This window comes from Camellia sinensis, chromosome 14 (genome assembly GCF_055761805.1).
Source record: "Camellia sinensis isolate YWXY chromosome 14, ASM5576180v1, whole genome shotgun sequence".
Lineage (NCBI taxonomy): Eukaryota > Viridiplantae > Streptophyta > Magnoliopsida > Ericales > Theaceae > Camellia > Camellia sinensis.
The window spans coordinates 103,682,367-103,700,058 of record NC_138974.1 but is presented as its reverse complement, the minus strand read 5'-3'; the positions used below and the strand labels follow the sequence as shown (position 1 = coordinate 103,700,058).

Here is a 17,692-nt window from a genome sequence, read left to right as displayed (position 1 = left end):
GATTGAATGGGCTAAAAATCGGACAGGCTGTTCGGGGAAAAAAAAAAGAGGGGGGGGTGGTGGAAAAAGGGACAAAAGGGGTGCAACACGAGGACTTCCCAGGGGGTCACCCATCCTAGTACTACTCTCGCCCAAACACGCTTAACTGCGGAGTTCTGATGGGATCCGGTGCATTAGTGCTGGTATGATCGCACCCGAAGATTAACCGCGACTTTATTGTTTTAAGCAGTAGACGGGGAAAAAAATGAAATTGAATGGAACAGGATAATCTGGAAATGGTTTAAAAGGGAGAAATTGTCGAAAAGGAGGCGAAGGCGATTGAATGGGCTAAAAATCGGACAGGCTGTCCGGGGAAAAAAAAAAGAGGGGGGGGGTGGTGGAAAAAGGGACAAAAGGGGTGCAACACGAGGACTTCCCAGGGGGTCACCCATCCTAGTACTACTTTCGCCCAAGCACGCTTAACTGCGGAGTTCTGATGGGATCCGGTGCATTAGTGCTGGTATGATCGCACCCGAAGATTAACCGCGACTTTATTGTTTTAAGAAGTAGACGGGGAAAAAAATGAAATTGAATGGAACAGGATAATCTGGAAATGGTTTGGAAGGGGGAAATTGTCGAAAAGCAGGCGAAGGCGATTGAATGGGCTAAAAATCGGACAGGCTGTCCGGGGAAAAAAAAAAGAGGGGGGGTGGTGGAAAAAGGGGCAAAAGGGGTGCAACACGAGGACTTCCCCGGGGGTCACCCATCCTAGTACTACTCCCGCCCAAGCACGCTTAACTGCGGAGTTCTGATGGGATCCGGTGCATTAGTGCTGGTATGATCGCACCCGAAGATTAACCGCGACTTTATTGTTTTAAGCAGTAGACGGGGAAAAAAATGAAATTGAATGGAACAGGATAATCTGGAAATGGTTTAAAAGGGAGAAATTGTCGAAAAGGAGGCGAAGGCGATTGAATGGGCTAAAAATCGGACAGGCTGTCCGGGGAAAAAAAAAAGAGGGGGGGGGGTGGTGGAAAAAGGGACAAAAGGGGTGCAACACGAGGACTTCCCAGGGGGTCACCCATCCTAGTACTACTCTCGCCCAAGCACGCTTAACTGCGGAGTTCTGATGGGATCCGGTGCATTAGTGCTGGTATGATCGCACCCGAAGATTAACCGCGACTTTATTGTTTTAAGCAGTAGACGGGGAAAAAAATGAAATTGAATGGAACAGGATAATCTGGAAATGGTTTAAAAGGGAGAAATTGTCAAAAAGGAGGCGAAGGCGATTGAATGGGCTAAAAATCGGACAGACTGTTCGGGGAAAAAAAAAAGAGGGGGGGGGGGGGTGGTGGAAAAAGGGACAAAAGGGGTGCAACACGAGGACTTCCCAGGGGGTCACCCATCCTAGTACTACTCTCGCCCAAACACGCTTAACTGCGGAGTTCTGATGGGATCCGGTGCATTAGTGCTGGTATGATCGCACCCGAAGATTAATCGCGACTTTATTGTTTTAAGCAGTAGACGGGGAAAAAAATGAAATTGAATGGAACAGGATAATCTGGAAATGGTTTAAAACGGAGAAATTGTCGAAAAGGAGGCGAAAGCGATTGAATGGGCTAAAAATCGGACAGGCTGTCCGGGGAAAAAAAAAAGAGGGGGGGGGTGGTGGAAAAAGGGACAAAAGGGGTGCAACACGAGGACTTCCCAGGGGGTCACCCATCCTAGTACTACTCTCGCCCAAGCACGCTTAACTGCGGAGTTCTGATGGGATCCGGTGCATTAGTGCTGGTATGATCGCACCCGAAGATTAACCGCGACTTTATTGTTTTAAGCAGTAGACGGGGAAAAAAATGAAATTGAATGGAACCGGATAACCTGGAAATGGTTTAAAAGGGAGAAATTGTCGAAAAGGAGGCGAAGGCGATTGAATGGGCTAAAAATCGGACAGGCTGTCCGGGGAAAAAAAAAAAGAGGGGGGGGGTGGTGGAAAAAGGGACAAAAGGGGTGCAACACGAGGACTTCCCAGGGGGTCACCCATCCTAGTACTACTTTCGCCCAAGCACGCTTAACTGCGGAGTTCTGATGGGATCCGGTGCATTAGTGCTGGTATGATCGCACCCGAAGATTAACCGCGACTTTATTGTTTTAAGTAGTAGACAGGGAAAAAAATGAAATTGAATGGAACAGGATAATCTGGAAATGGTTTAAAAGGGAGAAATTGTCGAAAAGGAGGCGAAGGCGATTGAATGGGCTAAAAATCGGACAGGCTGTCCGGGGAAAAAAAAAAGAGGGGGGGGGGGTGGTGGAAAAAGGGACAAAAGGGGTGCAACACGAGGACTTCCCAGGGGGTCACCCATCCTAGTACTACTCTCGCCCAAGCACGCTTAACTGCGGAGTTCTGATGGGATCCGGTGCATTAGTGCTGGTATGATCGCACCCGAAGATTAACCGCGACTTTATTGTTTTAAGCAGTAGACGGGAAAAAAAAATGAAATTGAATGGAACAGGATAATCTGGAAATGGTTTGGAAGGGAGAAATTGTCGAAAAGGAGGCGAAGGCGATTGAATGGGCTAAAAATCGGACAGGCTGTCCGGGAAAAAAAAAAAGAGGGGGGGGTGGTGGAAAATGGGACAAAAGGGGTGCAACACGAGGACTTCCCAGGGGGTCACCCATCCTAGTACTACTCTCGCCCAAGCACGCTTAACTGCGGAGTTCTGATGGGATCCGGTGCATTAGTGCTGGTATGATCGCACCCGAAGATTAACCGCGACTTTATTGTTTTAAGCAGTAGACGGGAAAAAAAATGAAATTGAATAGAACAGGATAATCTGGAAATGGTTTAAAAGGGAGAAATTGTCGAAAAGGAGGCGAAGGCGATTGAATGGGCTAAAAATCGGACAGGCTGTCCGGTGATAAAAAAAAGAGGGGGGGGGGTGGTGGAAAAAGGGACAAAAGGGGTGCAATACGAGGACTTCCCAGGGGGTCACCCATCCTAGTACTACTCTCGCCCAAGCACGCTTAACTGCGGAGTTCTGATGGGATCCGGTGCATTAGTGCTGGTATGATCGCACCTGAAGATTAACCGCGACTTTATTGTTTTAAGCAGTAGACGGGGAAAAAAATGAAATTGAATGGAGCAGGATAATCTGGAAATGGTTTAAAAGGGAGAAATTGTCAAAAAGGAGGCGAAGGCGATTGAATGGGCTAAAAATCGGACAGGCTGTTCGGGGAAAAAAAAAAGAGGGGGGGGGTGGTGGAAAAAGGGACAAAAGGGGTGCAACACGAGGACTTCCCAGGGGGTCACCCATCCTAGTACTACTCTCGCCCAAACACGCTATACTGCGGAGTTCTGATGGGATCCGGTGCATTAGTGCTGGTATGATCGCACCCGAAGATTAACCGCGACTTTATTGTTTTAAGCAGTAGACGGGGAAAAAAATGAAATTGAATGGAACAGGATAATCTGGAAATGGTTTAAAACGGAGAAATTGTCGAAAAGGAGGCGAAAGCGATTGAATGGGCTAAAAATCGGACAGGCTGTCCGGGGAAAAAAAAAAGAGGGGGGGGGTGGTGGAAAAAGGGACAAAAGGGGTGCAACACGAGGACTTCCCAGGGGGTCACCCATCCTAGTACTACTCTCGCCCAAGCACGCTTAACTGCGGAGTTCTGATGGGATCCGGTGCATTAGTGCTGGTATGATCGCACCCGAAGATTAACCGCGACTTTATTGTTTTAAGCAGTAGACGGGGAAAAAAATGAAATTGAATGGAACCGGATAACCTGGAAATGGTTTAAAAGGGAGAAATTGTCGAAAAGGAGGCGAAGGCGATTGAATGGGCTAAAAATCGGACAGGCTGTCCGGGGAAAAAAAAAAAGAGGGGGGGGGTGGTGGAAAAAGGGACAAAAGGGGTGCAACACGAGGACTTCCCAGGGGGTCACCCATCCTAGTACTACTTTCGCCCAAACACGCTTAACTGCGGAGTTCTGATGGGATCCGGTGCATTAGTGCTGGTATGATCGCACCCGAAGATTAACCGCGACTTTATTGTTTTAAGCAGTAGACAGGGAAAAAAATGAAATTGAATGGAACAGGATAATCTGGAAATGGTTTAAAAGGGAGAAATTGTCGAAAAGGAGGCGAAGGCGATTGAATGGGCTAAAAATCGGACAGGCTGTCCGGGGAAAAAAAAAAGAGGGGGGGGGTGGTGGAAAAAGGGACAAAAGGGGTGCAACACGAGGACTTCCCAGGGGGTCACCCATCCTAGTACTACTCTCGCCCAAGCACGCTTAACTGCGGAGTTCTGATGGGATCCGGTGCATTAGTGCTGGTATGATCGCACCCGAAGATTAACCGCGACTTTATTGTTTTAAGCAGTAGACGGGGACAAAAATGAAATTGAATGGAACAGGATAATCTGGAAATGGTTTCAAAGGGAGAAATTGTCAAAAAGGAGGCGAAGGCGATTGAATGGGCTAAAAATCGGACAGGCTGTTCGGGGAAAAAAAAAAGAGGGGGGGGGGGTGGTGGAAAAAGGGACAAAAGGGGTGCAACACGAGGACTTCCCAGGGGGTCACCCATCCTAGTACTACTCTCGCCCAAACACGCTTAACTGCGGAGTTCTGATGGGATCCGGTGCATTAGTGCTGGTATGATCGCACCCGAAGATTAACCGCGACTTTATTGTTTTAAGCAGTGGACGGGGAAAAAAATGAAATTGAATGGAACAGGATAATCTGGAAATGGTTTAAAAGGGAGAAATTGTCGAAAAGGAGGCGAAGGCGATTGAATGGGCTAAAAATCGGACAGGCTGTCCGGGGAAAAAAAAAAAGAGGGCGGGGGGGTGGTGGAAAAAGGGACAAAAGGGGTGCAACACGAGGACTTCCCAGGGGGTCACCCATCCTAGTACTACTTTCGCCCAAGCACGCTTAACTGCGGAGTTCTGATGGGATCCGGTGCATTAGTGCTGGTATGATCGCACCCGAAGATTAACCGCGACTTTATTGTTTTAAGCAGTGGACGGGGAAAAAAATGAAATTGAATGGAACAGGATAATCTGGAAATGGTTTAAAAGGGAGAAATTGTCGAAAAGGAGGCGAAGGCGATTGAATGGGCTAAAAATCGGACAGGCTGTCCGGGGAAAAAAAAAAGAGGGGGGGGGGGTGGTGGAAAAAGGGACAAAAGGGGTGCAACACGAGGACTTCCCAGGGGGTCACCCATCCTAGTACTACTCTCGCCCAAGCACGCTTAACTGCAGAGTTCTGATGGGATCCGGTGCATTAGTGCTGGTATGATCGCACCCGTAGATTAACCGCGACTTTATTGTTTTAAGCAGTAGACGGGAAAAAAAAATGAAATTGAATGGAACAGGATAATCGGGAAATGGTTTAAAAGGGAGAAATTGTCGAAAAGGAGGCGAAGGCGATTGAATGGGCTAAAAATCGGACAGGCTGTCCGGGAAAAAAAAAAAGAGGGGGGGGTGGTGGAAAAAGGGACAAAAGGGGTGCAACACGAGGACTTCCCAGGGGGTCACCCATCCTAGTACTACTCTCGCCCAAGCACGCTTAACTGCGGAGTTCTGATGGGATCCGGTGCATTAGTGCTGGTATGATCGCACCCGAAGATTAACCGCGACTTTATTGTTTTAAGCAGTAGACGGGAAAAAAAATGAAATTGAATAGAACAGGATAATCTGGAAATGGTTTAAAAGGGAGAAATTGTCGAAAAGGAGGCGAAGGCGATTGAATGGGCTAAAAATCGGACAGGCTGTCCGGGGAAAAAAAAAAGAGGGGGGGTGGTGGAAAAAGGGACAAAAGGGGTGCAACACGAGGACTTCCCAGGGGGTCACCCATCCTAGTACTACTCTCGCCCAAGCACGCTTAACTGCGGAGTTCTGATGGGATCCGGTGCATTAGTCCTGGTATGATCGCACCCGAAGATTAACCGCGACTTTATTGTTTTAAGCAGTAGACGGGGAAAAAATGAAATTGAAAGGAACAGGATAATCTGGAAATGGTTTAAAAGGGAGAAATTGTCGACAAGGAGGCGAAGGCGATTGAATGGGCTAAAAATCGGACAGGCTGTTCGGGGAAAAAAAAAAGAGGGGGGGGGGTGGTGGAAAAAGGGATAAAAGGGGTGCAACACGAGGACTTCCCAGGGGGTCACCCATCCTAGTACTACTCTCGCCCAAGCACGCTTAACTGCGGAGTTCTGATGGGATCCGGTGCATTAGTGCTGGTATGATCGCACCCGAAGATTAACCGCGACTTTATTGTTTTAAGCAGTAGACGGGGAAAAAAATGAAATTGAATGGAACAGGATAATCTGGAAATGGTTTAAAAGGGAGAAATTGTCGAAAAGGAGGCGAAGGCGATTGAATGGGCTAAAAATCGGACAGGCTGTCCGGGGGCAAAAAAAAGAGGGGGGGGGGGTGGTGGAAAAAGGGACAAAAGGGGTGCAACACGAGGACTTCCCAGGGGGTCACCCATCCTAGTACTACTCTCGCCCAAGCACGCTTAACTGCGGAGTTCTGATGGGATCCGGTGCATTAGTGCTGGTATGATCGCACCCGAAGATTAACCGCGACTTTATTGTTTTGAGCAGTAGACGGGGAAAAAAATGAAATTGAATGGAACAGGATAATCTGGAAATGGTTTAAAAGGGAGAAATTGTCGAAAAGGAGGCGAAGGCGATTGAATGGGCTAAAAATCGGACAGGCTGTCCGGGGAAAAAAAAAAGAGGGGGGGGGTGGTGGAAAAAGGGACAAAAGGGGTGCAACACGAGGACTTCCCAGGGGGTCACCCATCCTAGTACTACTCTCGCCCAAGCACGCTTAACTGCGGAGTTCTGATGGGATCCGGTGCATTAGTGCTGGTATGATCGCACCCGAAGATTAACCGCGACTTTATTGTTTTAAGCAGTAGACGGGGAAAAAAATGAAATTGAATGGAACCGGATAATCTGGAAATGGTTTAAAAGGGAGAAATTGTCGAAAAGCAGGCGAAGGCGATTGAATGGGCTAAAAAGCGGACAGGCTGTCCGGGGAAAAAAAAAAGAGGGGGGGGGTGGTGGAAAAAGGGACAAAAGGGGTGCAACACGAGGACTTCCCAGGGGGTCACCCATCCTAGTACTACTCTCGCCCAAGCACGCTTAACTGCGGAGTTCTGATGGGATCTGGTGCATTAGTGCTGGTATGATCGCACCCGAAGATTAACCGCGACTTTATTGTTTTAAGCAGTGGACGGGGAAAAAAATGAAATTGAATGGAACAGGATAATCTGAAAATGGTTTAAAAGGGAGAAATTGTCGAAAAGGAGGCGAAGGCGATTGAATGGGCTAAAAATCGGACAGGCTGTCCGGGGAAAAAAAAAAGAGGGGGGGGGGGTGGTGGAAAAAGGGACAAAAGGGGTGCAACACGAGGACTTCCCAGGGGGTCACCCATCCTAGTACTACTCTCGCCCACGCACGCTTAACTGCGGAGTTCTGATGGGATCCGGTGCAATAGTGCTGGTATGATCGCACCCGAAGATTAACCGCGACTTTATTGTTTTAAGCAGTAGACGGGAAAAAAATGAAATTGAATGGAACAGGATAATCTGGAAATGGTTTAAAAGGGAGAAATTGTCGAAAAGGAGGCGAAGGCGATTGAATGGGCTAAAAATCGGACAGGCTGTCCGGGGAAAAAAAAAAGCGGGGGGGGGGGGTGGTGGAAAAAGGGACAAAAGGGGTGCAACACGAGGACTTCCCAGGGGGTCACCCATCCTAGTACTACTCTCGCCCAAGCACGCTTAACTGCGGAGTTCTGATGGGATCGGTGCATTAGTGCTGGTATGATCGCACCCGAAGATTAACCGCGACTTTATTGTTTTAAGCAGTAGACGGGAAAAAAAATGAAATTGAATGGAACAGGATAATCTGGAAATGGTTTAAAAGGGAGAAATTGTCGAAAAGGAGGCGAAGGCGATTGAATGGGCTAAAAATCGGACAGGCTGTCCAGGGAAAAAAAAAGAGGGGGGGGTGGTGGAAAAAGGGACAAAAGGGGTGCAACACGAGGACTTCCCAGGGGGTCACCCATCCTAGTACTACTCTCGCCCAAGCACGCTTAACTGCGGAGTTCTGATGGGATCCGGTGCATTAGTGCTGGTATGATCGCACCCGAAGATTAACCGCGACTTTATTGTTTTAAGCAGTAGACGGGGAAAAAAATGAAATTGAATGGAGCAGGATAATCTGGAAATGGTTTAAAAGGGAGAAATTGTCGAAAAGGAGGCGAAGGCGATTGAATGGGCTAAAAATCGGACAGGCTGTCCGGGGAAAAAAAAAAGAGGGGGGGTGGTGGAAAAAGGGACAAAAGGGGTGCAACACGAGGACTTCCCAGGGGGTCACCCATCCTAGTACTACTCTCGCCCAAGCACGCTTAACTGCGGAGTTCTGATGGGATCCGGTGCATTAGTACTGGTATGATCGCACCCGAAGATTAACCGCGACTTTATTGTTTTAAGCAGTAGACGGGGAAAAAAATGAAATTGAATGGAACAGGATAATCTGGAAATGGTTTAAAAGGGAGAAATTGTCGAAAAGGAGGCGAAGGCGATTGAATGGGCTAAAAATCGGACAGGCTGTCCGGGGAAAAAAAAAGAGGGGGGGGGGGGTGGTGGAAAAAGGGACAAAAGGGGTGCAACACGAGGACTTCCCAGGGGGTCACCCATCCTAGTACTACTTTCGCCCAAGCACGCTTAACTGCGGAGTTCTGATGGGATCCGGTGCATTAGTGCTGGTATGATCGCACCCGAAGATTAACCGCGACTTTATTGTTTTAAGCAGTAGACGGGGAAAAAAATGAAATTGAATGGAACAGGATAATCTGGAAATGGTTTGGAAGGGGGAAATTGTCGAAAAGGAGGCGAAGGCGATTGAATGGGCTAAAAATCGGACAGGCTGTCCGGGGAAAAAAAAAAGAGGGGGGGTGGTGGAAAAAGGGACAAAAGGGGTGCAACACGAGGACTTCCCAAGGGGTCACCCATCCTAGTACTACTCTCGCCCAAGCACGCTTAACTGCGGAGTTCTGATGGGATCCGGTGCATTAGTGCTGGTATGATCGCACCCGAAGATTAACCGCGACTTTATTTTTTTAAGCAGTAGACGGGGAAAAAAATGAAATTGAATGGAACAGGATAATCTGGAAATGGTTTAAAAGGGAGAAATTGTCGAAAAGGAGGCGAAGGCGATTGAATGGGCTAAAAATCGGACAGGCTGTCCGGGGAAAAAAAAAAGAGGGGGGGGGGTGGTGGAAAAAGGGACAAAAGGGGTGCAACACGAGGACTTCCCAGGGGGTCACCCATCCTAGTACTACTCTCGCCCAAGCACGCTTAACTGCGGAGTTCTGATGGGATCCGGTGCATTAGTGCTGGTATGATCGCACCCGAAGATTAACCGCGACTTTATTGTTTTAAGCAGTAGACGGGGAAAAAAATGAAATTGAATGGAACAGGATAATCTGGAAATGGTTTAAAAGGGAGAAATTGTCGAAAAGGAGGCGAAGGCGATTGAATGGGCTAAAAATCGGACAGGCTGTCCGGGGAAAAAAAAAAGAGGGGGGGGGGGTGGTGGAAAAAGGGACAAAAGGGGTGCAACACGAGGACTTCCCAGGGGGTCACCCATCCTAGTACTACTCTCGCCCAAGCACGCTTAACTGCGGAGTTCTGATGGGATCCGGTGCATTAGTGCTGGTATGATCGCACCCGAAGATTAACCGCGACTTTATTGTTTTAAGCAGTAGACGGGGAAAAAAATGAAATTGAATGGAACAGGATAATCTGGAAATGGTTTAAAAGGGAGAAATTGTCGAAAAGGAGGCGAAGGCGATTGAATGGGCTAAAAATCGGACAGGCTGTTCGGGGAAAAAAAAAAGAGGGGGGGGGGGTGGTGGAAAAAGGGACAAAAGGGGTGCAACACGAGGACTTCCCAGGGGGTCACCCATCCTAGTACTACTCTCGCCCAAACACGCTTAACTGCGGAGTTCTGATGGGATCCGGTGCATTAGTGCTGGTATGATCGCACCCGAAGATTAACCGCGACTTTATTGTTTTAAGCAGTAGACGGGGAAAAAAATGAAATTGAATGGAACAGGATAATCTGGAAATGGTTTAAAAGGGAGAAATTGTCGAAAAGGAGGCGAAGGCGATTGAATGGGCTAAAAATCGGACAGGCTGTCCGGGGAAAAAAAAAAGAGAGGGGGGGTGGTGGAAAAAAGGACAAAAGGGGTGCAACACGAGGACTTCCCAGGGGGTCACCCATCCTAGTACTACTCTCGCCCAAGCACGCTTAACTGCGGAGTTCTGATGGGATCCGGTGCATTAGTGCTGGTATGATCGCACCCGAAGATTAACCGCGACTTTATTGTTTTAAGCAGTAGACGGGGAAAAAAATGAAATTGAATGGAACCGGATAATCTGGAAATGGTTTAAAAGGGAGAAATTGTCGAAAAGGAGGCGAAGGCGATTGAATGGGCTAAAAATCGGACAGGCTGTCCGGGGAAAAAAAAAAGAGGGGGGGGGGGTGGTGGAAAAAGGGACAAAAGGGGTGCAACACGAGGACTTCCCAGGGGGTCACCCATCCTAGTACTACTTTCGCCCAAGCACGCTTAACTGCGGAGTTCTGATGGGATCCGGTGCATTAGTGCTGGTATGATCGCACCCGAAGATTAACCGCGACTTTATTGTTTTAAGCAGTAGACGGGGAAAAAAATGAAATTGAATGGAACAGGATAATCTGGAAATGGTTTAAAAGGGAGAAATTGTCGAAAAGGAGGCGAAGGCGATTGAATGGGCTAAAAATCGGACAGGCTGTCCGGGGAAAAAAAAAAGAGGGGGGGGTGGTGGAAAAAGGGACAAAAGGGGTGCAACACGAGGACTTCCCAGGGGGTCACCCATCCTAGTACTACTCTCGCCCAAGCACGCTTAACTGCGGAGTTCTGATGGGATCCGGTGCATTAGTGCTGGTATGATCGCACCCGAAGATTAACCGCGACTTTATTGTTTTAAGCAGTAGACGGGAAAAAAAAATGAAATTGAATGGAACAGGATAATCTGGAAATGGTTTAAAAGGGAGAAATTGTCGAAAAGGAGGCGAAGGCGATTGAATGGGCTAAAAATCGGACAGGCTGTCCGGGGAAAAAAAAAAGAGGGGGGGGTGGTGGAAAAAGGGACAAAAGGGGTGCAACACGAGGACTTCCCAGGGGGTCACCCATCCTAGTACTACTCTCGCCCAGGCACGCTTAACTGCGGAGTTCTGATGGGATCCGGTGCATTAGTGCTGGTATGATCGCACCCGAAGATTAACCGCGACTTTATTGTTTTAAGCAGTAGACGGGAAAAAAAATGAAATTGAATAGAACAGGATAATCTGGAAATGGTTTAAAAGGGAGAAATTGTCGAAAAGGAGGCAAAGGCGATTGAATGGGCTAAAAATCGGACAGGCTGTCCGGTGATAAAAAAAGAGGGGGGGGGTGGTGGAAAAAGGGACAAAAGGGGTGCAACACGAGGACTTCCCAGGGGGTCACCCATCCTAGTACTACTCTCGCCCAAGCACGCTTAACTGCGGAGTTCTGATGGGATCCGGTGCATTAGTGCTGGTATGATCGCACCCGAAGATTAACCGCGACTTTATTGTTTTAAGCAGTAGACGGGGAAAAAAATGAAATTGAATGGAGAAGGATAATCTGGAAATGGTTTAAAAGGGAGAAATTGTCGAAAAGTAGGCGAAGGCGATTGAATGGGCTAAAAATCGGACAGGCTGTCCGGGGAAAAAAAAAAGAGGGGGGGTGGTGGAAAAAGGGACAAAAGGGGTGCAACACGAGGACTTCCCAGGGGGTCACCCATCCTAGTACTACTCTCGCCCAAGCACGCTTAACTGCGGAGTTCTGATGGGATCCGGTGCATTAGTACTGGTATGATCGCACCCGAGGATTAACCGCGACTTTATTGTTTTAAGCAGTAGACGGGGAAGAAAACGAAATTGAATGGAACAGGATAATCTGGAAATGGTTTAAAAGGGAGAAATTGTCGAAAAGAAGGCGAAGGCGATTGAATGGGCTAAAAATCGGACAGGCTGTCCGGGGAAAAAAAAAAGAGGGGGGGGGGTGGTGGAAAAAGGGACAAAAGGGGTGCAACACGAGGACTTCCCAGGGGGTCACCCATCCTAGTACTACTTTCGCCCAAGCACGCTTAACTGCAGAGTTCTGATGGGATCCGGTGCATTAGTGCTGGTATGATCGCACCCGAAGATTAACCGCGACTTTATTGTTTTAAGCAGTAGACGGGGAAAAAAATGAAATTGAATGGAACAGGATAATCTGGAAATGGTTTAGAAGGGGGAAATTGTCGAAAAGGAGGCGAAGGCGATTGAATGGGCTAAAAATCGGACAGGCTGTCCGGGGAAAAAAAAAAGAGGGGGGGGGCGGGTGGTGGAAAAAGGGACAAAAGGGGTGCAACACGAGGACTTCCCAGGGGGTCACCCATCCTAGTACTACTCTCGCCCAAGCACGCTTAACTGCGGAGTTCTGATGGGATCCGGTGCATTAGTCCTGGTATGATCGCACCCGAAGATTAACCGCGACTTTATTGTTTTAAGCAGTAGACGGGGAAAAAAATGAAATTGAAAGGAACAGGATAATCTGAAAATGGTTTAAAAGGGAGAAATTGTCGACAAGGAGGCGAAGGCGATTGAATGGGCTAAAAATCGGACAGGCTGTTCGGGGAAAAAAAAAAGAGGGAGGGGGGGGTGGTGGAAAAAGGGATAAAAGGGGTGCAACACGAGGACTTCCCAGGGGGTCACCCATCCTAGTACTACTCTCGCCCAAGCACGCTTAACTGCGGAGTTCTGATGGGATCCGGTGCATTAGTGCTGGTATGATCGCACCCGAAGATTAACCGCGACTTTATTGTTTTAAGCAGTAGACGGGGAAAAAAATGAAATTGAATGGAACAGGATAATCTGGAAATGGTTTAAAAGGGAGAAATTGTCGAAAAGGAGGCGAAGGCGATTGAATGGGCTAAAAATCGGACAGGCTGTCTGGGGGCAAAAAAAAGAGGGGGGGGGTGGTGGAAAAAGGGACAAAAGGGGTGCAACACGAGGACTTCCCAGGGGGTCACCCATCCTAGTACTACTCTCGCCCAAGCACGCTTAACTGCGGAGTTCTGATGGGATCCGGTGCATTAGTGCTGGTATGATCGCTCCCGAAGATTAACCGCGACTTTATTGTTTTGAGCAGTAGACGGGGAAAAAAATGAAATTGAATGGAACAGGATAATCTGGAAATGGTTTAAAAGGGAGAAATTGTCGAAAAGGAGGCGAAGGCGATTGAATGGGCTAAAAATCGGACAGGCTGTCCGGGGAAAAAAAAAAGAGGGGGGGGTGGTGGAAAAAGGGACAAAAGGGGTGCAACACGAGGACTTCCCAGGGGGTCACCCATCCTAGTACTACTCTCGCCCAAGCACGCTTAACTGCGGAGTTCTGATGGGATCCGGTGCATTAGTGCTGGTATGATCGCACCCGAAGATTAACCGCGACTTTATTGTTTTAAGCAGTAGACGGGGAAAAAAATGAAATTGAATGGAACAGGATAATCTGGAAATGGTTTAAAAGGGAGAAATTGTCGAAAAGGAGGCGAAGGCGATTGAATGGGCTAAAAATCGGACAGGCTGTCCGGGGAAAAAAAAAGAGGGGGGGGTGGTGGAAAAAGGGACAAAAGGGGTGCAACACGAGGACTTCCCAGGGGGTCACCCATCCTAGTACTACTCTCGCCCAAGCACGCTTAACTGCGGAGTTCTGATGGGATCCGGTGCATTAGTGCTGGTATGATCGCACCCGAAGATTAACCGCGACTTTATTGTTTTAAGCAGTAGACGGGGAAAAAAATGAAATTGAATGGAACAGGATAATCTGGAAATGGTTTAAAAGGGAGAAATTGTCGAAAAGGAGGCGAAGGCGATTGAATGGGCTAAAAATCGGACAGGCTGTCCGGGGAAAAAAAAAAGAGGGGGGGGGGTGGTGGAAAAAGGGACAAAAGGGGGGCAACACGAGGACTTCCCAGGGGGTCACCCATCCTAGTACTACTCTCGCCCAAGCACGCTTAACTGCGGAGTTCTGATGGGATCCGGTGCATTAGTGCTGGTATGATCGCACCCGAAGATTAACCGCGACTTTATTGTTTTAAGCAGTAGACGGGGAAAAAAATGAAATTGAATGGAACAGGATAATCTGGAAATGGTTTAAAAGGGAGAAATTGTCGAAAAGGAGGCGAAGGCGATTGAATGGGCTAAAAATCGGACAGGCTGTCCGGGGAAAAAAAAAAGAGGGGGGGGGGGTGGTGGAAAAAGGGACAAAATGGGTGCAACACGAGGACTTCCTAGGGGGTCACCCATCCTAGTACTACTCTCGCCCAAGCACGCTTAACTGCGGAGTTCTGATGGGATCCGGTGCATTAGTGCTGGTATGATCGCACCCGAAGATTAACCGCGACTTTATTGTTTTAAGCAGTAGACGGGGAAAAAAATGAAATTGAATGGAACAGGATAATCTGGGAATGGTTTAAAAGGGAGAAATTGTCGAAAAGGAGGCGAAGGCGATTGAATGGGCTAAAAATCGGACAGGCTGTCCGGGGAAAAAAAAAGAGGGGGGGGGGTGGTGGAAAAAGGGACAAAAGGGGTGCAACACGAGGACTTCCCAGGGGGTCACCCATCCTAGTACTACTCTCGCCCAAGCACGCTTAACTGCGGAGTTCTGATGGGATCCGGTGCATTAGTGCTGGTATGATCGCACCCGAAGATTAACCGCAACTTTATTGTTTTAAGCAGTAGACGGGGAAAAAAATGAAATTGAATGGAACAGGATAATCTGGAAATGGTTTAAAAGGGAGAAATCGTCGAAAAGGAGGCGAAGGCGATTGAATGGGCTAAAAATCGGACAGGCTGTCCGGGGAAAAAAAAAAGAGGGGGGGGGGTGGTGGAAAAAGGGACAAAAGGGGGGCAACACGAGGACTTCCCAGGGGGTCACCCATCCTAGTACTACTCTCGCCCAAGCACGCTTAACTGCGGAGTTCTGATGGGATCCGGTGCATTAGTGCTGGTATGATCGCACCCGAAGATTAACCGCGACTTTATTGTTTTAAGCAGTAGACGGGGAAAAAAATGAAATTGAATGGAACAGGATAATCTGGAAATGGTTTAAAAGGGAGAAATTGTCGAAAAGGAGGCGAAGGCGATTGAATGGGCTAAAAATCGGACAGGCTGTGCGGGGAAAAAAAAAAGAGGGGGGGGGGGGTGGTGGAAAAAGGGACAAAATGGGTGCAACACGAGGACTTCCCAGGGGGTCACCCATCCTAGTACTACTCTCGCCCAAGCACGCTTAACTGCGGAGTTCTGATGGGATCCGGTGCATTAGTGCTGGTATGATCGCACCCGAAGATTAACCGCAACTTTATTGTTTTAAGCAGTAGACGGGGAAAAAAATGAAATTGAATGGAACAGGATAATCTGGGAATGGTTTAAAAGGGAGAAATTGTCGAAAAGGAGGCGAAGGCGATTGAATGGGCTAAAAATCGGACAGGCTGTCCGGGGAAAAAAAAAAGAGGGGGGGGTGGTGGAAAAAGGGACAAAAGTGGTGCAACACGAGGACTTCCCAGGGGGTCACCCATCCTAGTACTACTCTCGCCCAAGCACGCTTAACTGCGGAGTTCTGATGGGATCCGGTGCATTAGTGCTGGTATGATCGCACCCGAAGATTAACCGCGACTTTATTGTTTTAAGCAGTAGACGGGGAAAAAAATGAAATTGAATGGAACAGGATAATCTGGAAATGGTTTAAAAGGGAGAAATTGTCGAAAAGGAGGCGAAGGCGATTGAATGGGCTAAAAATCGGACAGGCTGTCCGGGGAAAAAAAAAAGGGGGGGGTGGAAAAAGGGACAAAAGGGGTGCAACACGAGGACTTCCCAGGGGGTCACCCATCCTAGTACTACTCTCGCCCAAGCACGCTTAACTGCGGAGTTCTGATGGGATCCGGTGCATTAGTGCTGGTATGATCGCACCCGAAGATTAACCGCGACTTTTTTGTTTTAAGCAGTAGACGGGGAAAAAAATGAAATTGAATGGAACAGGATAATCTGGAAATGGTTTAAAAGGGAGAAATTGTCGAAAAGGAGGCGAAGGCGATTGAATGGGCTAAAAATCGGACAGGCTGTCCGGGGAAAAAAAAAAGGGGGGGGGGGTGGTGGAAAAAGGGACAAAATGGGTGCAACACGAGGACTTCCCAGGGGGTCACCCATCCTAGCACTACTCTCGCCCAAGCACGCTTAACTGCGGAGTTCTGATGGGATCCGGTGCATTAGTGCTGGTATGATCGCACCCGAAGATTAACCGCGACTTTATTGTGTTAAGCAGTAGACGGGGAAAAAAATGAAATTGAATGGAACAGGATAATCTGGAAATGGTTTAAAAGGGAGAAATTGTCGAAAAGGAGGCGAAGGCGATTGAATGGGCTAAAAATCGGACAGGCTGTCCGGGGAAAAAAAAAAGAGGGGGGGGGGTGGTGGAAAAAGGGACAAAAGGGGTGCAACACGAGGACTTCCCAGGGGGTCACCCATCCTAGTACTACTCTCGCCCAAGCACGCTTAACTGCGGAGTTCTGATGGGATCCGGTAGTGCTGGTATGATCGCACCCGAAGATTAACCGCGACTTTATTGTTTTAAGCAGTAGACGGGGAAAAAAATGAAATTGAATGGAACAGGATAATCTGGAAATGGTTTAAAAGGGAGAAATTGTCGAAAAGGAGGCGAAGGCGATTGAATGGGCTAAAAATCGGACAGGCTGTCCGGGGAAAAAAAAAAGGGGGGGGTGGAAAAAGGGACAAAAGGGGTGCAACACGAGGACTTCCCAGGGGGTCACCCATCCTAGTACTACTCTCGCCCAAGCACGCTTAACTGCGGAGTTCTGATGGGATCCGGTGCATTAGTGCTGGTATGATCGCACACGAAGATTAACCGCGACTTTATTGTTTTAAGCAGTACACGGGGAAAAAAATGAAATTGAATGGAACAGGATAATCTGGAAATGGTTTAAAAGGGAGAAATTGTCGAAAAGGAGGCGAAGGCGATTGAATGGGCTAAAAATCGGACAAGCTGTCCGGGGAAAAAAAAAAAAAGGGGGGGTGGATAAAGGGACAAAAGGTGTGCAACACGAGGACATCCCAGGGGGTCACCCATCCTAGTACTACTCTCGCCCAAGCACGCTTAACTGCGGAGTTCTGATGGGATCCGGTGCATTAGTGCTGGTATGATCGCACCCGAAGATTAACCGCGACTTTATTGTTTTAAGCAGTACACGGGGAAAAAAATGAAATTGAATGGAACAGGATAATCTGGAAATGGTTTAAAAGGGAGAAATTGTCGAAAAGGAGGCGAAGCCGATTGAATGGGCTAAAAATCGGACAGGCTGTCCGGGGAAAAAAAAAAAGGGGGGGTGGGTGGAAAAAGGGACAAAAGGGGTGCAACACGAGGACTTCCCAGGGGGTCACCCATCCTAGTACTACTCTCGCCCAAGCACCCTTAACTGCGGAGTTCTGATCGGATCCGGTGCATTAGTGCTGGTATTATCGCACCCGAAGATTAACCGCGACTTTATTGTTTTAAGCAGTACACGGGGAAAAAAATGAAAT

At 48.2% G+C, this 17,692-nt stretch overlaps 56 non-coding genes across 56 annotated transcripts; all 56 read right to left on the bottom strand.

Annotated features, from left to right (window-relative positions):
• Positions 1-77: 77 nt before the first annotated feature.
• LOC145809412 (5S ribosomal RNA) lies at positions 78-196 on the bottom strand. The gene has a single exon (XR_014352955.1). It is a non-coding gene; the product is annotated as a 5S ribosomal RNA (ribosomal RNA).
• Positions 197-394: 198 nt separating this feature from the next.
• LOC145809795 (5S ribosomal RNA) lies at positions 395-513 on the bottom strand. Its single transcript, XR_014353361.1, has one exon. It is a non-coding gene; the product is annotated as a 5S ribosomal RNA (ribosomal RNA).
• Positions 514-709: 196 nt separating this feature from the next.
• On the bottom strand, positions 710-828 carry LOC145809586 (5S ribosomal RNA). The gene has a single exon (XR_014353147.1). It is a non-coding gene; the product is annotated as a 5S ribosomal RNA (ribosomal RNA).
• A 199-nt stretch (positions 829-1,027) lies between these two features.
• LOC145808709 (5S ribosomal RNA) lies at positions 1,028-1,146 on the bottom strand. The gene has a single exon (XR_014352176.1). It is a non-coding gene; the product is annotated as a 5S ribosomal RNA (ribosomal RNA).
• A 202-nt stretch (positions 1,147-1,348) lies between these two features.
• LOC145809411 (5S ribosomal RNA) lies at positions 1,349-1,467 on the bottom strand. The gene has a single exon (XR_014352954.1). It is a non-coding gene; the product is annotated as a 5S ribosomal RNA (ribosomal RNA).
• A 198-nt stretch (positions 1,468-1,665) lies between these two features.
• LOC145808697 (5S ribosomal RNA) lies at positions 1,666-1,784 on the bottom strand. The gene has a single exon (XR_014352164.1). It is a non-coding gene; the product is annotated as a 5S ribosomal RNA (ribosomal RNA).
• Positions 1,785-1,983: 199 nt separating this feature from the next.
• On the bottom strand, positions 1,984-2,102 carry LOC145809794 (5S ribosomal RNA). The gene has a single exon (XR_014353360.1). It is a non-coding gene; the product is annotated as a 5S ribosomal RNA (ribosomal RNA).
• Positions 2,103-2,302: 200 nt separating this feature from the next.
• On the bottom strand, positions 2,303-2,421 carry LOC145808686 (5S ribosomal RNA). Its single transcript, XR_014352151.1, has one exon. It is a non-coding gene; the product is annotated as a 5S ribosomal RNA (ribosomal RNA).
• Positions 2,422-2,619: 198 nt separating this feature from the next.
• On the bottom strand, positions 2,620-2,738 carry LOC145808675 (5S ribosomal RNA). Its single transcript, XR_014352138.1, has one exon. It is a non-coding gene; the product is annotated as a 5S ribosomal RNA (ribosomal RNA).
• Positions 2,739-2,937: 199 nt separating this feature from the next.
• On the bottom strand, positions 2,938-3,056 carry LOC145809360 (5S ribosomal RNA). Its single transcript, XR_014352892.1, has one exon. It is a non-coding gene; the product is annotated as a 5S ribosomal RNA (ribosomal RNA).
• Positions 3,057-3,254: 198 nt separating this feature from the next.
• LOC145811035 (5S ribosomal RNA) lies at positions 3,255-3,373 on the bottom strand. Its single transcript, XR_014354585.1, has one exon. It is a non-coding gene; the product is annotated as a 5S ribosomal RNA (ribosomal RNA).
• A 198-nt stretch (positions 3,374-3,571) lies between these two features.
• On the bottom strand, positions 3,572-3,690 carry LOC145808663 (5S ribosomal RNA). The gene has a single exon (XR_014352126.1). It is a non-coding gene; the product is annotated as a 5S ribosomal RNA (ribosomal RNA).
• Positions 3,691-3,889: 199 nt separating this feature from the next.
• Positions 3,890-4,008, bottom strand: LOC145810448 (5S ribosomal RNA). Its single transcript, XR_014354016.1, has one exon. It is a non-coding gene; the product is annotated as a 5S ribosomal RNA (ribosomal RNA).
• A 198-nt stretch (positions 4,009-4,206) lies between these two features.
• LOC145808651 (5S ribosomal RNA) lies at positions 4,207-4,325 on the bottom strand. The gene has a single exon (XR_014352114.1). It is a non-coding gene; the product is annotated as a 5S ribosomal RNA (ribosomal RNA).
• Positions 4,326-4,525: 200 nt separating this feature from the next.
• LOC145809409 (5S ribosomal RNA) lies at positions 4,526-4,644 on the bottom strand. The gene has a single exon (XR_014352951.1). It is a non-coding gene; the product is annotated as a 5S ribosomal RNA (ribosomal RNA).
• A 201-nt stretch (positions 4,645-4,845) lies between these two features.
• On the bottom strand, positions 4,846-4,964 carry LOC145809792 (5S ribosomal RNA). The gene has a single exon (XR_014353358.1). It is a non-coding gene; the product is annotated as a 5S ribosomal RNA (ribosomal RNA).
• Positions 4,965-5,164: 200 nt separating this feature from the next.
• Positions 5,165-5,283, bottom strand: LOC145809375 (5S ribosomal RNA). The gene has a single exon (XR_014352911.1). It is a non-coding gene; the product is annotated as a 5S ribosomal RNA (ribosomal RNA).
• A 198-nt stretch (positions 5,284-5,481) lies between these two features.
• On the bottom strand, positions 5,482-5,600 carry LOC145808640 (5S ribosomal RNA). The gene has a single exon (XR_014352103.1). It is a non-coding gene; the product is annotated as a 5S ribosomal RNA (ribosomal RNA).
• A 196-nt stretch (positions 5,601-5,796) lies between these two features.
• On the bottom strand, positions 5,797-5,915 carry LOC145809691 (5S ribosomal RNA). Its single transcript, XR_014353253.1, has one exon. It is a non-coding gene; the product is annotated as a 5S ribosomal RNA (ribosomal RNA).
• Positions 5,916-6,113: 198 nt separating this feature from the next.
• On the bottom strand, positions 6,114-6,232 carry LOC145808629 (5S ribosomal RNA). The gene has a single exon (XR_014352092.1). It is a non-coding gene; the product is annotated as a 5S ribosomal RNA (ribosomal RNA).
• Positions 6,233-6,432: 200 nt separating this feature from the next.
• LOC145808617 (5S ribosomal RNA) lies at positions 6,433-6,551 on the bottom strand. The gene has a single exon (XR_014352080.1). It is a non-coding gene; the product is annotated as a 5S ribosomal RNA (ribosomal RNA).
• Positions 6,552-6,749: 198 nt separating this feature from the next.
• Positions 6,750-6,868, bottom strand: LOC145808606 (5S ribosomal RNA). Its single transcript, XR_014352069.1, has one exon. It is a non-coding gene; the product is annotated as a 5S ribosomal RNA (ribosomal RNA).
• Positions 6,869-7,066: 198 nt separating this feature from the next.
• LOC145809504 (5S ribosomal RNA) lies at positions 7,067-7,185 on the bottom strand. The gene has a single exon (XR_014353063.1). It is a non-coding gene; the product is annotated as a 5S ribosomal RNA (ribosomal RNA).
• A 200-nt stretch (positions 7,186-7,385) lies between these two features.
• LOC145809762 (5S ribosomal RNA) lies at positions 7,386-7,504 on the bottom strand. Its single transcript, XR_014353324.1, has one exon. It is a non-coding gene; the product is annotated as a 5S ribosomal RNA (ribosomal RNA).
• Positions 7,505-7,704: 200 nt separating this feature from the next.
• LOC145811083 (5S ribosomal RNA) lies at positions 7,705-7,822 on the bottom strand. Its single transcript, XR_014354635.1, has one exon. It is a non-coding gene; the product is annotated as a 5S ribosomal RNA (ribosomal RNA).
• Positions 7,823-8,018: 196 nt separating this feature from the next.
• Positions 8,019-8,137, bottom strand: LOC145808595 (5S ribosomal RNA). Its single transcript, XR_014352058.1, has one exon. It is a non-coding gene; the product is annotated as a 5S ribosomal RNA (ribosomal RNA).
• Positions 8,138-8,333: 196 nt separating this feature from the next.
• Positions 8,334-8,452, bottom strand: LOC145809223 (5S ribosomal RNA). The gene has a single exon (XR_014352728.1). It is a non-coding gene; the product is annotated as a 5S ribosomal RNA (ribosomal RNA).
• A 200-nt stretch (positions 8,453-8,652) lies between these two features.
• Positions 8,653-8,771, bottom strand: LOC145809791 (5S ribosomal RNA). The gene has a single exon (XR_014353357.1). It is a non-coding gene; the product is annotated as a 5S ribosomal RNA (ribosomal RNA).
• Positions 8,772-8,967: 196 nt separating this feature from the next.
• Positions 8,968-9,086, bottom strand: LOC145809044 (5S ribosomal RNA). Its single transcript, XR_014352538.1, has one exon. It is a non-coding gene; the product is annotated as a 5S ribosomal RNA (ribosomal RNA).
• A 199-nt stretch (positions 9,087-9,285) lies between these two features.
• LOC145808584 (5S ribosomal RNA) lies at positions 9,286-9,404 on the bottom strand. Its single transcript, XR_014352047.1, has one exon. It is a non-coding gene; the product is annotated as a 5S ribosomal RNA (ribosomal RNA).
• A 200-nt stretch (positions 9,405-9,604) lies between these two features.
• Positions 9,605-9,723, bottom strand: LOC145808573 (5S ribosomal RNA). Its single transcript, XR_014352036.1, has one exon. It is a non-coding gene; the product is annotated as a 5S ribosomal RNA (ribosomal RNA).
• A 200-nt stretch (positions 9,724-9,923) lies between these two features.
• LOC145809408 (5S ribosomal RNA) lies at positions 9,924-10,042 on the bottom strand. The gene has a single exon (XR_014352950.1). It is a non-coding gene; the product is annotated as a 5S ribosomal RNA (ribosomal RNA).
• Positions 10,043-10,240: 198 nt separating this feature from the next.
• LOC145808562 (5S ribosomal RNA) lies at positions 10,241-10,359 on the bottom strand. The gene has a single exon (XR_014352025.1). It is a non-coding gene; the product is annotated as a 5S ribosomal RNA (ribosomal RNA).
• A 200-nt stretch (positions 10,360-10,559) lies between these two features.
• LOC145809790 (5S ribosomal RNA) lies at positions 10,560-10,678 on the bottom strand. Its single transcript, XR_014353356.1, has one exon. It is a non-coding gene; the product is annotated as a 5S ribosomal RNA (ribosomal RNA).
• Positions 10,679-10,875: 197 nt separating this feature from the next.
• LOC145808551 (5S ribosomal RNA) lies at positions 10,876-10,994 on the bottom strand. Its single transcript, XR_014352014.1, has one exon. It is a non-coding gene; the product is annotated as a 5S ribosomal RNA (ribosomal RNA).
• Positions 10,995-11,192: 198 nt separating this feature from the next.
• LOC145809060 (5S ribosomal RNA) lies at positions 11,193-11,311 on the bottom strand. The gene has a single exon (XR_014352554.1). It is a non-coding gene; the product is annotated as a 5S ribosomal RNA (ribosomal RNA).
• A 197-nt stretch (positions 11,312-11,508) lies between these two features.
• Positions 11,509-11,627, bottom strand: LOC145808540 (5S ribosomal RNA). The gene has a single exon (XR_014352003.1). It is a non-coding gene; the product is annotated as a 5S ribosomal RNA (ribosomal RNA).
• A 196-nt stretch (positions 11,628-11,823) lies between these two features.
• Positions 11,824-11,942, bottom strand: LOC145809222 (5S ribosomal RNA). The gene has a single exon (XR_014352727.1). It is a non-coding gene; the product is annotated as a 5S ribosomal RNA (ribosomal RNA).
• A 199-nt stretch (positions 11,943-12,141) lies between these two features.
• On the bottom strand, positions 12,142-12,260 carry LOC145810442 (5S ribosomal RNA). Its single transcript, XR_014354010.1, has one exon. It is a non-coding gene; the product is annotated as a 5S ribosomal RNA (ribosomal RNA).
• Positions 12,261-12,462: 202 nt separating this feature from the next.
• LOC145809690 (5S ribosomal RNA) lies at positions 12,463-12,581 on the bottom strand. The gene has a single exon (XR_014353252.1). It is a non-coding gene; the product is annotated as a 5S ribosomal RNA (ribosomal RNA).
• Positions 12,582-12,782: 201 nt separating this feature from the next.
• Positions 12,783-12,901, bottom strand: LOC145808529 (5S ribosomal RNA). The gene has a single exon (XR_014351992.1). It is a non-coding gene; the product is annotated as a 5S ribosomal RNA (ribosomal RNA).
• Positions 12,902-13,099: 198 nt separating this feature from the next.
• On the bottom strand, positions 13,100-13,218 carry LOC145809332 (5S ribosomal RNA). Its single transcript, XR_014352859.1, has one exon. It is a non-coding gene; the product is annotated as a 5S ribosomal RNA (ribosomal RNA).
• Positions 13,219-13,415: 197 nt separating this feature from the next.
• Positions 13,416-13,534, bottom strand: LOC145808518 (5S ribosomal RNA). Its single transcript, XR_014351981.1, has one exon. It is a non-coding gene; the product is annotated as a 5S ribosomal RNA (ribosomal RNA).
• Positions 13,535-13,730: 196 nt separating this feature from the next.
• On the bottom strand, positions 13,731-13,849 carry LOC145808506 (5S ribosomal RNA). The gene has a single exon (XR_014351969.1). It is a non-coding gene; the product is annotated as a 5S ribosomal RNA (ribosomal RNA).
• A 199-nt stretch (positions 13,850-14,048) lies between these two features.
• On the bottom strand, positions 14,049-14,167 carry LOC145809563 (5S ribosomal RNA). The gene has a single exon (XR_014353124.1). It is a non-coding gene; the product is annotated as a 5S ribosomal RNA (ribosomal RNA).
• A 200-nt stretch (positions 14,168-14,367) lies between these two features.
• On the bottom strand, positions 14,368-14,486 carry LOC145809719 (5S ribosomal RNA). The gene has a single exon (XR_014353281.1). It is a non-coding gene; the product is annotated as a 5S ribosomal RNA (ribosomal RNA).
• A 198-nt stretch (positions 14,487-14,684) lies between these two features.
• Positions 14,685-14,803, bottom strand: LOC145808495 (5S ribosomal RNA). Its single transcript, XR_014351958.1, has one exon. It is a non-coding gene; the product is annotated as a 5S ribosomal RNA (ribosomal RNA).
• Positions 14,804-15,002: 199 nt separating this feature from the next.
• LOC145809561 (5S ribosomal RNA) lies at positions 15,003-15,121 on the bottom strand. Its single transcript, XR_014353122.1, has one exon. It is a non-coding gene; the product is annotated as a 5S ribosomal RNA (ribosomal RNA).
• A 201-nt stretch (positions 15,122-15,322) lies between these two features.
• On the bottom strand, positions 15,323-15,441 carry LOC145809100 (5S ribosomal RNA). Its single transcript, XR_014352594.1, has one exon. It is a non-coding gene; the product is annotated as a 5S ribosomal RNA (ribosomal RNA).
• A 197-nt stretch (positions 15,442-15,638) lies between these two features.
• On the bottom strand, positions 15,639-15,757 carry LOC145809687 (5S ribosomal RNA). The gene has a single exon (XR_014353249.1). It is a non-coding gene; the product is annotated as a 5S ribosomal RNA (ribosomal RNA).
• Positions 15,758-15,949: 192 nt separating this feature from the next.
• Positions 15,950-16,068, bottom strand: LOC145808484 (5S ribosomal RNA). The gene has a single exon (XR_014351947.1). It is a non-coding gene; the product is annotated as a 5S ribosomal RNA (ribosomal RNA).
• Positions 16,069-16,266: 198 nt separating this feature from the next.
• On the bottom strand, positions 16,267-16,385 carry LOC145810200 (5S ribosomal RNA). Its single transcript, XR_014353772.1, has one exon. It is a non-coding gene; the product is annotated as a 5S ribosomal RNA (ribosomal RNA).
• A 199-nt stretch (positions 16,386-16,584) lies between these two features.
• LOC145811998 (5S ribosomal RNA) lies at positions 16,585-16,698 on the bottom strand. Its single transcript, XR_014355524.1, has one exon. It is a non-coding gene; the product is annotated as a 5S ribosomal RNA (ribosomal RNA).
• Positions 16,699-16,890: 192 nt separating this feature from the next.
• LOC145809271 (5S ribosomal RNA) lies at positions 16,891-17,009 on the bottom strand. Its single transcript, XR_014352785.1, has one exon. It is a non-coding gene; the product is annotated as a 5S ribosomal RNA (ribosomal RNA).
• Positions 17,010-17,203: 194 nt separating this feature from the next.
• On the bottom strand, positions 17,204-17,322 carry LOC145810702 (5S ribosomal RNA). The gene has a single exon (XR_014354260.1). It is a non-coding gene; the product is annotated as a 5S ribosomal RNA (ribosomal RNA).
• Positions 17,323-17,518: 196 nt separating this feature from the next.
• Positions 17,519-17,637, bottom strand: LOC145810638 (5S ribosomal RNA). The gene has a single exon (XR_014354199.1). It is a non-coding gene; the product is annotated as a 5S ribosomal RNA (ribosomal RNA).
• Between the last annotated feature and the right edge of the window lie 55 nt (positions 17,638-17,692).